Source organism: Protopterus annectens, chromosome 3.part1 (assembly GCF_019279795.1).
Source record: "Protopterus annectens isolate FY-2018-M chromosome 3.part1, PAN1.0, whole genome shotgun sequence".
NCBI lineage: Eukaryota > Metazoa > Chordata > Ceratodontiformes > Protopteridae > Protopterus > Protopterus annectens.
The window spans coordinates 1060363930-1060377431 of record NC_056732.1 but is presented as its reverse complement, the minus strand read 5'-3'; the positions used below and the strand labels follow the sequence as shown (position 1 = coordinate 1060377431).

Below are 13502 nucleotides of genomic sequence, written 5' to 3'. Positions count from 1 at the left end.
ACAGACAAGAACTTACCTATTTGGGAACAATGGGAGCATGAACGTAAGAAACGCTTTCCCAATCCTTTTTCTTCTGTGGGTAAGAAAACTTCCCTACCTCTAAATGCTGAACATAAGCTACTATTTGAAAATTTGGAGAAAAAAATGTGGAAAGAAACGGCAACTTTCTTTAATATTTGTGGGCTACAAAGATATATTGACACAGAAACCACTCCGAGGGGTTTAAGGGTGTATAAAGATCCTACAACACCCTTTGATTTAACTATAGACACTGACATTGCCTTTCACGAGCGATGGGTTACTGCTGCCCATAACTGTGTCACTGAATGGCTCCACATTTTGGTGGAGCGAGACCAACTGAAACAAGCGGAGTTATGCAAAGATATTAAGAAACTATGTGGTGACATATCCAAATGTGTTTCTGTTTCTACGTTAAATGATTTCCTTGTTCAAACTCAAGATAAATTAAAGGAGTTTGAACTAACTTTGATTGAACGCAAGAAAGGCAAGCTTGTCAGAGACTTGCGTGATTACGAAATGAACAAGGCTTTCATTTCGAGAGCCAATCGGAACAAAGGACATAAACGGGTTAGGTTTCAGGCTGAATCCAGCAATGCACGCCATCCAAACTCGTCGGCGTCCGCTTCTGAAGGTGGCTTCACCTCCGGTGAGGAAGAATATGGAGATCCAGAGTTTCCTGGCTTACCGGCAGCTCAACAACCAGCAGGTTTTCGACAAACATTTCGGAATGAATCATTTCAGCCCTCTAAAAATCTACAAGGACAGAAACGCCAACGGGAATTTACATCATACACAACATATGAACAGAATGGACAGGGTGGCCACAAGAGAGGTAAATGGTAACCCAGTCCGAAGTTATCATAGTGACTATGTTGTAAATCTATCTAAATATACATTTACAGATGATGAAATTTTTGTTTTGAATCTTGGTTTGAAATTTATCCCTACGGTTGTGTCAAGGCTGCATGATTTAAAAACTGATGTGTATAGGTTTGGTAGGAAATTACATCTCAAGTACTTTTTCAGTCAGAATACAAGTCAGTTTCAGTATGATTCTGACAGTAATTCCAGTGTTTCTATGGATAGCTTCTACTCATGCACTTCTGATGAGTCTGTTAATACATATTTTAGGTTGAATACAGAAAAAATACCTTCTAATAGTCATTTTACACCTTATGTTTTACATAATGAAGTTTTAAATTTTGTGAAAATGATCAATCATACTATTGAAATAACATATGATTCATTCATGCAGAATAAAAGTAATATCAAGTATAATATGACTTATAAAGAATGGCAGACTTTACTTTTGCTTAGCAAGAGGGATGATATTATTTTCAAACCTGCCGACAAAGGCAATAAATTGGTAGTTCTTGATCCTAAGGATTATTTCCATATGTGCATGGAACATCTTAATGACAGCAACACTTATGAAAAAACAGATATTGAGAGTTATAATTCTGCTATAATGGAATATAAAATTCTCATATCCAAGGGTTTGAGATTAGGTTATTTTGTAACCAGTGATGTTAAAAATAAATTTCAAGTTGATGATTGTGACATGGCTTACTTTTACTGTTTACCCAAAATACATAAAGATTTACTGAAACCTTCTGGCAGACCGATTGTTTCAGGTCGCAAATATTTCTTGCGTAATTTGGGTATATTTTTACATCATTATTTTTCATCTTATGTCAAGACACTACCCTCCTTTTTGACTGATGTATTTGATTTTCTTGATAAAATAAGAAATGTTACATGGAATAAGAAAATGTATTGGGTTACGATTGATGTTAAGAGCCTATATACAAGTATCAGCCATAGTTTTGGCATAGAGGCTATTAGGTTCTTTTTAGGTAACTCTCCTGTTACTGAATACATTGTGGAGTTAACCCAATTCTCTTTAACCAATAATTTTTTTGAATTTCATAATGAGTTATATCGCCAGAAACAGGGTACTTGCATGGGGGCTGCCTTTGCCCCCATGTATGCAAATTTAGCCATGGGGCTGTTTGAGCTTGAGTATATTTATCGACATCAATTTTTTCATAATCATGTCATCAAATACTATAGATATGTGGATGATTTAATTTTTTTAGTGGAAGGTGAACAGGATCTGGCCCATCAATTTTTTGCTGATCTAAATTCCAATAGATTTTCTTTGAAGTTTGATGGATTAAAAATTAATACCTGCATTCCGTTTCTTGATGTCAAATTGGAAATTTTAAATGGTCAAGAGTTAATTACTTCAGTGAATAGAAAATTCACAGGTATTACGCAATATGTACATAGTTCTAGTGGTCATCCACCACATACCATCAATTCCCTGCCATATAGTGAAATGTTGCGTATTAATAGATTATGCAACAATGAGAATATATTTCACAGAGAATTAAATTTATTATATAATTCATTTTTACAAAGGGGATATCATGAGTCCATGTTACAAGAGAGTTATGGAATTTTTTTTAATAATACTGATGAACAATATAAACATAAAAAATATTTAAGAAACAAGAGGATGTAAGGAATCTGAACATTAGTTCAGAAGTTAAAGAAACTATGTATTTTGTTACTAAATATAGTTGTTTTTCTAATGAACTTGTCAAGATAGTTTTTCAATTTTGGAATTATTTATGTTCTTTGAACAATGTTAGAACTTGGCTAAATGTTGATCTAAAATTTTCATACTGCAGGGGCAGAAGTATCAAAGACATGTTAGTTAGAAGTAAATTCAACTTTCCAAGCGATGCTGTACATCATAACGTTACAAGTAGGGGCACACTTAGGTGTGGCAAATGTAAAGCTTGCAAGTTTGTGGTTCCCTCCTTTGAATACATTAATAATATTGCTTTTCAAGTTAAAGATTCTTCTAACTGTTGTACAGAAAGGGTGATTTATGCCCTTAGTTGTCCGTGTAAAAAGTTTTACATCGGAGAAACTAAGAGAACCTTCCAAGTAAGGCTGTTGGAATATGTCAGGGATATTGTTAACAAAAAAGTAGAAAGCCCTCTAGCAACACATTTTTTAGAGTGTCATGATAGCAATTCCAATGGGCTATGTGCAACTATTTTGGAACAAATTCCTGTTTATAAGTATAATTGTTCAAATATAAAACGTTTGTTGCAACAAAAAGAAGCTGTTTTTATTTTAAAGTTTAAAACTTTGTTTCCTGAAGGTCTTAATGAAGATTTTAACTGGAGAATGCTTGTAAATTGAACTCAGGTGTTTTTTATCATTAATTGTATAATTGATTCAATCAATGAATGGTTATGAGCTGTATATATATGTGTATAGAGTTTCATTTATTTGTACTCCTTGAAGGCGTAGGCCGAGACGTCAGAGTAAATCAATTTTGGAATAAATAGTTTTTTGGTGGATCCTTTGTTGTTTCTTCCTTGGTGTGTTCTTGGTGGTTTTACCTATCCTCAACCTGGTCCCTACTCTCACTATGGATTATTCAATCAAACCCACTAATTTAAATTTATTTTACAGAAAGTTAGTAAGAATGAGAGGGTTGGACCATGGATGGTCCATCTTAAAAGGAGAGAACTCTATTGGCAGCTTTTGTTGAATGTGACCAATTACCCAGGACTAAATTATCAGACATCTATTGCATGTGTTCTTAAACTAAAAGCTTTACAAAGATGATTCTTTTGCATTTAACAGATCGTGTTGATTAAATATGAAACCAAATTTTAATATGACTTTTTTTAACTTGGTTTTTAAGAACATAATATTACTCGTTTTATTGGTGGGCTCACTTACCAGTGTAACTTGATTGGATAATTAAAATCAGGAGCAGGAAGGATTACTATGGGACTAGTTTTTTAAGGTGTGTTATGGAAGGAAGACTCTTATTTGTTGTAATGTACTATATCAATTCCGATTTTGTGGACTGTCTTTCCCTGATAAAGTTTTGGCATAAGAGCTTATCAGTGTAATGGTACTACTATTTTTCTGTGTTATTTTTTTAATAGATTAAAGTTCACTGAGTACCTAATACCTTGGCCATAAATCCACAAAAATTCTGGAGCACAATTAAAAATATACTTCACCAGGTCAAACCTCAACCCCTTTGCCTAATTTAACAGATAATACTAGCAACACTGTTGAACAATTCAATATCTTTTTTCATTGAAGGCATAGTAGCTCTGACCAACAATAACACATCAACTCCATTATCAATGCCCAGCTCCTCACACATTATAAATAATTCACTGTCATTTCAAACTGTCCCAAAATGAACTATTGAAAAATTACTAAAGAAGTTGAAACCTGTCACATTGGCAGCAGACAACCTTCCAGCAGAATACTTAAAATTAGCAACAGAAGCCACCTCCTTTCCTGTGACAATACTCATAAATCACTCAGTATCAGAACAGTATATCCCATCTATTTGGAAAACAGCATACATTACTCCATTACACAAACGTGGAATCTCAGCAGAACTGACTAACTACAGACCCATAGCTATCCTTTCACCACTCTCCAAAATTCTGGAAAAATGTATTCACTTCCAACTTCTTCGGCATCCTTTACATAATAATCTCCTCACAAAGTCACAACATGGTTTGAGATCACACCACAGCACTACTACAGCTCTTCTAAGTTTCACTAACATCATTAATAAATTCAGCTATGAAGGCAAAATAGTTTCCTCAGCCTTTTTGGACATATCTAAGGCATTCAACACGGTATCTCATGCTAGGTTGCTGTGCACCCCAAAAAATTTCAGCATCAGTTCCACAGCTGTCACATGCTTTCAAAGTTATCTATCTGGTCATCAGCAAGCAGTGAAGTGGCAACAAGACCTCTCTCCACTTCTCACAGTCACACTTGGAGTCCTTCAAGGCTCAATCCTGGGGCCCCTCCTTTTCAGCATTTTCACAAATGAGCTTAACACTGTCTCTTCTCCAGCATCTATCATCCAATACGCAGACGACTCAACCCTCATATGTGCCACAACTACAAGAAACCAACTTCAAACAAATACTCAAAAAGCCTTCCCTGATATAGAAACCTGGCTAACAAACTCACAGCTCATTCTCAACCCTAATAAAAGTAAACTAATGGTCTTTCACCCATCTAAACGTGCGAATACCTCACAAAGAGGATTACTGGCCTCAAACAGATGCCCTATGCAGATCGTCTCAAAAAACTCCAGCTTTACTCTGTTGCATATCGCCTACTCAGAGGTGATCTCTGCCTAACATACAAAGCTATGTCAATCCCAGAGCTGTTGGACATGCTCCACTTAAAGAAATCCCAATCCCTCCGAGCTACACGCTCTAGGGACCTAAATCTTGTCACCACAATAAACAGAACATGCCGGAGGGATAGATTCCTGTCCCAGAGACTTCCCATACTCTGGAATAAACTACCTATCTATATCAAACAAAGCTCCTCATTAGCACTCTTCAAGAAAAACCTTGATGATTGGATGGGAAATAGGAAATTCACCCTGGGTATCACTTCTGTGGCTCTGCTCAACAGTGGCACAGGAAAATAATTTTCTTGGGTGGCAAAAGCCAGGGTACCTTTTTGGCTGGGCTTGTATAGGCCCTAAGGCCAATAGCCTAGTACTTACCTTTTTCATCACAGCCAGTAACAAAACTATTAGGCGTCATAATTGACAATAAACTAAAATTTGACATACACATATTGAACACAATCAAAAAGTTCACAAAAAATGAAAACCCTATAAAGAAGCAAAAAATTCCAAACAGACACTTCTAGGATAGCTATTGCTAGAACCCACCTTCTGTCTACACTTCTGTATACCCCCCTATATTCACTAACCTTAAAAAGTCAGAATTAAAGAAATTAGAAACATGTTACAATAAGACTGCAAAATTTGCAACAGATTCCACTCATACAACACATCACTGCCATAATCTAAAAATAACTCTCTTGGCTGGGACTTCCTCCTCTCTTGAACTACAATCAATTAACAACAGCTCACAAAATAATACATCAACCTGAAAACACACCATCCCTACAAAATTTCCTACAACCCTACTCTAATAATTGTAATCTTTGCTCATCTAACAAGGCCTTGCTTCTGGTTACCAAATCAATCAACTCAGCAGGTGACTCTCTATATTCATACTTAGTTGCAAAAAACTGGAATACCCTCCCTCATAGTACAAGGAACACAAATAACTACACTCAGTTCTAAAAACTTCTTAAATTACACCTAGATGAATCATGGCTTTGTTCATGTAATACTCCAGGATAGGAGGCACCACCGTACCCACAATTAGATTTAACTACTCCTAACCCAACAATACTTCTTACAAACTTATCACTTGTAGCTACTACACTTAATACTACTCCTCTATAAACAATCTCCTTCTTACCGATTTCTTCCAATGAAGTATTAACAATGCTTGCCATGTTATGTGCATCTATGTGATCATTTACTTTTCGTCTATAAATAACTACTATTTTTGTTGTAATTTTTTTTTCATAAAATAATTTCCCTCGGTTTGTAACCATATGTTTTGTGTATACATATGTTATGAGTGTCATGTTCTGCTTTGTTACTATGCTTTTATGATGTTCTTCGTGTTTCACTGTTGCAGTCATTACATTTGGGTAATCTGCTGGCAGGTTGCCCTCAGTCGGCCTGAATTCCAAAGTCTTGGGTCCTGCGTCGGTTGCTGTCTTCTCTTCCATGATGTCAGGTCGTCAGGGGTATAAAACATGCAGCCGACACCATTTTCTTCAATCTTTCTTGCCGCGCAGTGCCTGAAGCAGAAGCATTTCGCAAGTGCCGGTCGGCCGACTACTGAAATATTCGCGTTTGAGTTTCAGAACCGAAGTCTTCACTAAAGCTACGTACCTCGTTGGGGAAACTTTTTTCTTGCTTTTTACCGATGTCAGAAAAAGTTAATAATTGTATTACTTGTGGGAAGCAAATACCTCACAAGAATTTCCATTTATACTGTATTTTTGCCTAGACCCTGATCACAACGTGCTTGGCTGTCGGTTTTGTGCTAGATTTAACCAACGCACTATTAAGCGTCGGTATATTTGTGCATCAAAGTATTTTGGAAACAGATTTAACTACCCAGAAATGTCATTGGATAGCAATCCGACTACCGGAGTACATAAAAAATGCAAAGAAAAGGACAGAGAAAGGCAATCGAGATCCAAAACCGACGACAAAGCTTCTCCTAAGCCAGTCGCTGGTTTGCTGATACTCAGTGAGGTGCCTTCGCAGCCCCTAATACCTGCTACCTTCGGGTTGCAGGCCTCTACCGACACCCATGTGGAGTCCGGCATGCCGCAAGATACTCAAGATATTGGACCGACGGATGTATCTCCCTCGGATGGGTCCAGAGCCACTGAGCAGGCACCGGCTTCTGAGGGTGTATTCAGACCTCAACATTTGTACATCAAACCGATGACAGCTGCAAAACCAAAGACAAAAGCAACTTCTAAACCTAAAAAACTGACGCATGAGCCACGTGCACAGGCCTCTATGCCTAAAAAACCAGATGATCAAAATGGCTGAAGACCTTATTACCTTGATCAGGGGTACCCATCCCCTTCCAGATAAGAGGCCTAGGCAAGACAATGATTATGAATCTTCAGATCAGGTTTCTATTTCTTCTGATTCCTCTTCTGATCAGGAATTATCTATACCTCCCTATTCTGATGCTGAGGAGTCTATTCCATCTGCATCTCCTCCTGAGGATTATTCATTTGGGGAAACCTTGCATACTTTGAGGGAGCATTTTCACTGGGAGAGTTAAGACTTCTCAGAATCAAAAAAGAGGTTCAGGGATTTCCTTCTTCTCCCTCAGCGCAAGCCTTTAGCCATTCCCCCTGTTTTAGACATTGTGGATGATGCGTTTTCGGAGTCAAGCTTGACCCCTGACTCCTTACCTCTGGCTCCCAGTAAGCCTGACAGATATTACTGAGTCCCCGACTCACATAAATTTTTATTTAGAAACCCTAGTGCTGATCCTGAAACTATTTCACAGGGTCCAAAGGGAGTTAAGGCCTCAACAGCAAAAAACCCTACCCCCTCTGACAGAGATTCTAGGGCACTGGACAGATGGGGAAAAAAGGTTTATACATCTGCAACCTTGGCAATTAGGGTTTTAAATTGTCAATTTCATATGCTTAAGTACCAACAACATGTAATGGGATTGCTGAAACAGAAAATGTTGATTTCAGAATGTGCAGAAAATAAAGAATTGCGGAAATTACTGCATGCAGCTGAACAAGTTGGAAAGCATACTTTGCAATGTGGTTTTGATTCTTTAGAGGCCTCCTGCAGGGCTGCAGTTTCTGGATCTGTGATTAGGAGGCATGCCTGGTTAAAGGAACAAAATCTGCCTGATCATGTTAAAGCTAAATTGCTAGATGCACCTTTACAGCATGATTCTCTGTTTGGTATTAAGGCAGAAGAGGTTTTAAAGAAAATGGAAGACAAAGCTAAGTCTATGCAAACTGTTAAAGATTTCTTACAAGTGCAGCCACCAAGATTCAGTAGACACTGGCCTACAAAAAACTGGTCCTTTCCTGTGTCAGACAGAGCTCAAAGGGGCAAATCCAGATACACTATGGGTTCCAGGTACCAGGCTCAAGACTCATACAGGTCAAAGCAACGGGGCGCATCCACCTCCAAATCTGGAGGAGATAAAGCGCAAACCTACAGAAAGCAATCCCAATGACTTCCCTCTGCCTACACCATGCACTTATCTTTTGGCAGCACCCATAGGGGGAAAATTAGCACTTTTTGCTCAAAATTGGCAGTTAATAACCCAGGATAAGTGGGTACTAAACATCGTATCACAGGGATACAGATTTCATTTCCACACTCTGCCAATGACAAATGGTTAGCCAGATCTGCCAAAAAAACAATGGACAGAGGCACAGAAACAGTTTACGTCCCTCATGGATATGGGGGCCATTCAGACAGTACCAGAACAGGAAAAAGGACAAGGTTTTTACTCAAGACTGTTCTTGGTACCCAGAAAGGAAAAGGCCTGGCAGCCAATACTGAATTTATTGATTTTGAACACATACCTGGACATTCCAAAATTCAAAATGCTCACGTTGCAGCAACTTCTGCCCATGCTGGGCAAGATTGCTTGGCTGGCGACTTTAGACCTAAAAGAGGCATACCTTCAAGTCCCAATAAGACAGTTGTGCAGAAGATACCTCAGATTCAAGGCTGGCTTAATGCATTACCAATCCTCTGCACTGCCCTTTGGTTTATCTACTGCGCCCAGGGTCTTTACAAAGTGCCTGGCACCAGTAATTGCATTTTGCAGACAAAGAAGTATTCAAATATATCCTTACTTGGATGACTGTCTCATTCAAGCAGAGAAAAAGGACACTCTTCTACGAGACCTGGCGTTTGTGAAAAGGCTTCTAACATGCCTAGGGTACACAATAAACGAAAAAAAATCACAACTGGTACCCTCTCAAAAGATAACATTCCTGGGTGCAAGCTTGAATACAACTGCCCAGATGGCTTACCTCACGCCAGACAAACAAAGGCAACTGACAACTTACTTCAAACTGATGGCAACAAAAACCCAGTCTTCTGCAAGACAAATTCTGCAGGCTCTGGGCTTCGTGGCATCCTGCATCCTACTAATTCCATATGCAAGACTGCATATGAGGAAACTTCAATGGTACCTAAAATGTTTATGGAGTCAACATTCACACAGTCTGGAAACAATGATTCCTCTCATTCCCTGCCTGCAACAGGAGTTTCTATGGTGGGCAAAGGCCTGTCACCAAAACATGGGACGGCCCTTCACTCTACCCCCTGCCATCCAAACCTTAACAACAGATGCATCAGATTATGCCTGGGGGGCCCACATGGCAGGAAGATGCATTCGGGGCATATGGGCACCAAATCAAATGCATCTACATATCAACCAGAAAGAGACGCTATCTGTTCAAAATGCCCTAACAGCCTTCAAGGACTTACTTCATCCAGGGCAACTACTGATAAAGACGGACAACACCACAATCATGTGGTATATAAACAAGCAAGGGGGCACACACTCATACCCCCTTTGCAGATTAGCCATGGCACTGTGAGACACACCTTTGACCTACCAAATACATCTTCAAGCTCAATTCCTGCCAAGAAAACAAAACACTCTGGCAGACGATTTAAGCAGAAACCTTATGGATCCTCACAAGTGGAAACTAAATCCACAAGTCTTCAGCATGATAACAGAGAAATGGAGAAGCCCGGACATAGATCTATTTGCCTCCCCCCACAATTATCAACTGAAAAGATTCTGCACAAGGACTTATCACAGACAAGCATGGAAAGTGGACGCCCCATCCTTCGGTTGGAAAAACCTATCAGTTTACGCCTTTCCTCCTCTGCCTCTTCTACCCAAGATCTCCTAAAAATCAGACATGAGAAGCCAAAGATGATATTAATTGCCCCGGACTGGCCCCACCAATACTGGTACCCAATCCTAAGGAATTTGTCTCAATACCCAGCTTGGACCTTGCCTCAAAAACCACAACTACTGTCCCAGCAAAACAATCAGATCCTGCACAGTCAACTACAGACTCTGAACCTGGCAGCATGGCTAATCCTGTAATCATACAAATGACACCTCTCAGTAAAGCTGTGATGGATGTCATTTTGGAAGCCAGAAGGCCTAGTACTAGAAAATCTTATGCTAACAATTGGAAGAGATTCTGTGCTAGGAATCAAGCACAAGAAACTGATACAGCAGAACCACATATTCCTCAGATATTACAATACTTAACTGAGATGCTTGACAAAGGCCTATCTTTCTCATCAATCAAAATCCATGACTCTGCCATTTCGGCTCATTACAATACAGAGCCACAAATCTTTTCTCATCCTTTACTAAAGCAGTATCTTAAAGGAGTCAAAAATGTAAGGCCTCCTAGAAGATCACCATTACCAGCATGGGACCTCAATTATGTGTTGGAAAAGCTCACCCTGCCTCCATTTGAACCAGCTGCTACCGCTGATATAAAGTTCTTATCATGGAAGACAGCTCTGCTACTAGCAATTACTTCAGCAAGAAGAGTTTCAGAGCTACAGGCCCTCATGGCTGTAGAGCCTTTTATCATATTTTACCCAAACAGGGTACCTCTGAGGACAAATCCTACTTTTATGCCTAAGGTCGTTTCCAGTGTGGCTCTTAACCAAACAATTCATCTGCCAACTTTTTATCCAAATCCGCAGAACAAAGGGGAAAGAATTCTGCATTCCTTGGATGTACACAGACAGCTAAGATTCTACTTGAGCAGGACTAAAGCTCTAAGAAAAACTGAGCAATTACTAGTGACATATGCTGCAGGATCAGAAGGAAAGGCTATTTCAAAGCACACAATTTCAAAGTGGATAAGCCATTGCATCCATTTCTGCTACTTACACCATGGCAAGCCTGTACCCAAGGGCATTAGGTCTCACTCCACCAGAGCTGCAGCTACTTCAGCAGCCTTTCTCAGAGGAGTACCAACCAAGGACATTCTAGAGGCTGCTACTTGGAGTTCTGTTCACACCTTTACAAAACATTACCATTTGCCTCTCTACTCTAAGTCCAAGGCAGGCTTTGCCACTGTAGTGCTGCAGGGCCTTATAGCCTCACCTAATGCTGTTTAGCCCCAGCTTCCCAATCATAGCTTTGGGATTCTACCCAAATGTAATGACTGCAAGAGTGAAACACGAAGAACATAGTACAGTTGTGTACACTTACCATAAATGTAGATGTTCGAGTGTATTCACTGTTGCAGTCCAGGTTACCCTCTCACCATCCCCCTGTCATTCTACAGTTTACCTTTCCTTCTCTATCTTCTACAACCTATGTGGTGTATTTGCTTGTAGATGAAGATAAAGTTTATATTGATGCATGTATATATATATATATATATATATATATATATATATATATATATATATATATATATATATATTTATTTATAATATTGCTACCTTTTTGGGGGCACCTGACATCGGGAGCAAGAAAAAACAAAGAAAATGGCATTGGATGCATGTTTTATACCCCTGACGACCTGACGTCATGGAAGAGAAGACAGCAACCGACACAGGACCCAAGACTTTGGAATTCAGGCCGACTGAGGGCAACCTGCCAGCAGATTACCCAAATGTAATGACTGCAACAATGAATACACTCGAACATCTACATTTATGGTAAGTGTACACAACTGTACTTTAAGAATCTGACTGGATCTTTTCTCCCTGAGCCTCTAATGAAAATGGGTTCTGTCCCAGTCGGACCATCCCAGTAACCAAATATAAAATAAATAAATTAGTATAAACAGTCAACATTTAAACTTAGCATTTCATTACTATGATGCTGCTTATGCAAATTTGTCAGATGAGAGTGGCAACTGCCTTTGAACCCCTAGCTGACCTAATTGTTTTGCTATGAAAGGCATGGCTACATTGGAAGCAGTTAGGAATCAGTGTAACATCTCTTCCAATCTGCAATAAAGACATTGGCAGCCATCTTAACAAACCATAGTAATTATTCCTGTGAGAACAGGTTAACTGCTGCCACTAAGCATCTGAGCAACACTGGCTCTTCCATAGCTATTTGCTGATTGGGTCTCTGCTTTTTTTTTTTTATTTGTAACATGGCCCAGCTTTCCATTCCTGTCCTTTGTGGTCGGACTATTCTGAAGCTGCACTTCAGTGCACTGGTTTGGATACATTTAAACCTAAATTGACAAGTTTCTGAATACCTCTATACTGCAGACAGTAAATTTATACTACACTCAATTTCATCTTGTTATTCCTGTTGCTGGAACGGTTTCTGAAACATTTAAATTGTAATTGCATTATTTTGTTCTTTAACCTTTAAATATTAAATCCCAGTTTCTTGGACTTAAACCTGGTTTCTGCTAAATTGAAAGCCAAGCTAGTTCAGGAGCTGTGATTGCATTTAGGCATTTTAGAAGTACATTTGCTACTGGCATAAAGCAGAGAGTGCAACTGAAAGTGGTCTAAGCAACAGGGTTTTGTGAACAAATCAAAAGGTAAAACAGAATAAAAGTTACTATTCTGAGAAATCATTTGCAGTGAAAGGACAACACAAAGATGGAAAATAAAGTGAGAGGGTGTAGTTTCTTCCACTAAAAATACTGGCACTGCGGGTTCTCCTGTGTCTTCCGCTGCAAAATGTAGTTTTAAATAAAATATACTTTGTGTTTTACTTTCTAGCACAAACCTGAGTATTCGCTTTTCTTTTAAGTTGCTCATCTCTACCTTACTCTGAGTGGATATCAACCTCTCAGTTTATTTTCCATCTTTATGTTGCTAAGCCTAACTTCTGCTTCTGCCTTTTTACACTGTTATTTAAAAACTGTCCCTGGGCTGAAACTGGTCAGGACTAATCAGACCTTTATCCCGGTAAAGAAACTGAAATAAATAAATAAATAAAATAAAATAAACTGCATTCTCCTATTCATCTTACGTTCTGTACCCC

General features: G+C 38.9%; 1 protein-coding gene across 1 annotated transcript in view; it reads right to left on the bottom strand.

Annotated features, from left to right (window-relative positions):
* The window catches only part of ZFAT (zinc finger and AT-hook domain containing), a 1471085-nt gene that overhangs the window by 126202 nt on the left and 1331381 nt on the right, over positions 1–13502 (bottom strand). The gene's annotated exons all lie outside the window — the stretch shown is intronic.